The sequence below is a fragment of the Triticum dicoccoides genome, chromosome 3A (assembly GCF_002162155.2).
Source record: "Triticum dicoccoides isolate Atlit2015 ecotype Zavitan chromosome 3A, WEW_v2.0, whole genome shotgun sequence".
Lineage (NCBI taxonomy): Eukaryota > Viridiplantae > Streptophyta > Magnoliopsida > Poales > Poaceae > Triticum > Triticum dicoccoides.
The window spans coordinates 493,887,220-493,888,309 of NC_041384.1; positions in this window are offsets into that span (position 1 = coordinate 493,887,220).

Below are 1,090 nucleotides of genomic sequence, written 5' to 3' on the forward strand. Positions count from 1 at the left end.
GTGGAACCGTCATCCGGCTTCTACAATACCATGATATCAAGAATTAACTTTTGCTATTTGTAAGGGCATCTCTAACAGATCCCATAAAAAATAGAGGAGTAAACTTTGAAGTAAACCTTAGAGCATCTACAACACTAGCACTAAGACAGGCCGCCAGGGTGAAAATCCTGTCTGCTAGGTCTTATTCCCACACAAATCCCGCTAATTTGTTAGCGTCGCCGCAAACTCAGGAGTTGGGCGACCCAACCTTTTGGCTCTATTTCTGTTCATTTTCCAACTTGTGTAGCGCCTGTTCTTTGCCACTTGCGTTGCAGGGGCAGACTGCACAGACGCTTAGCCCAAAATCCTTTTCCTAAGCGCCTATTCAAGCCTTGGGCATTGTAGCTGCCCTTAGTAGAGTAAGATTTGGGACGGTTGGAGACGACGATTGTGACGCCCCCGATTCAATCGTACACTAATCATGCACGCAAACGTGTACGATCAAGATCAGGGACTCACGGGAAGATATCACAACACAACTCTAAAACATAAATAAGTCATACAAGCATCACAATACAAGCTAGGGGCCTCAAGGGCTCGAATACAAGTGCTCGATCATAGACGAGTCAGCGGAAGCAACAATATCTGAGTACAGACATAAGTTAAATAAGTTGCCATAAGATAGCTAGCACAAACTGAGATACAGATCGAAAGAGGCGCATGCCTCCTGCCTGGGATCCTCCTAACTACTCCTGGTCGTCATCAGCGGGCTGCACGTAGTAGTAGGCTCCTCCGGTGTAGTAGGAATCGTCGTTGACGGTGGCGTCTGGCTCCTGGATTCCATCGTCTGGTCGCAACAATCGGGTAGAGAAAAGGGGAAAGGGGGGAACAAGGCAACCGTGAGTACTCATCCAAAGTACTCGGAAGCAAGGAGCTACACTACATATGCATGGGTATATGTGTAAAAGGGCATATCAGTGGACTGAACTGCAGAATGCAAGAATAAGAGGGGGATATCTAATCCTGTCGAAGACTACGCTTCTGGCAGCCTCCGTCTTGCAGCATATAGAAGAGAGTAGACTGAAGTCCTTCAAGTAGCATCGCATAGCAT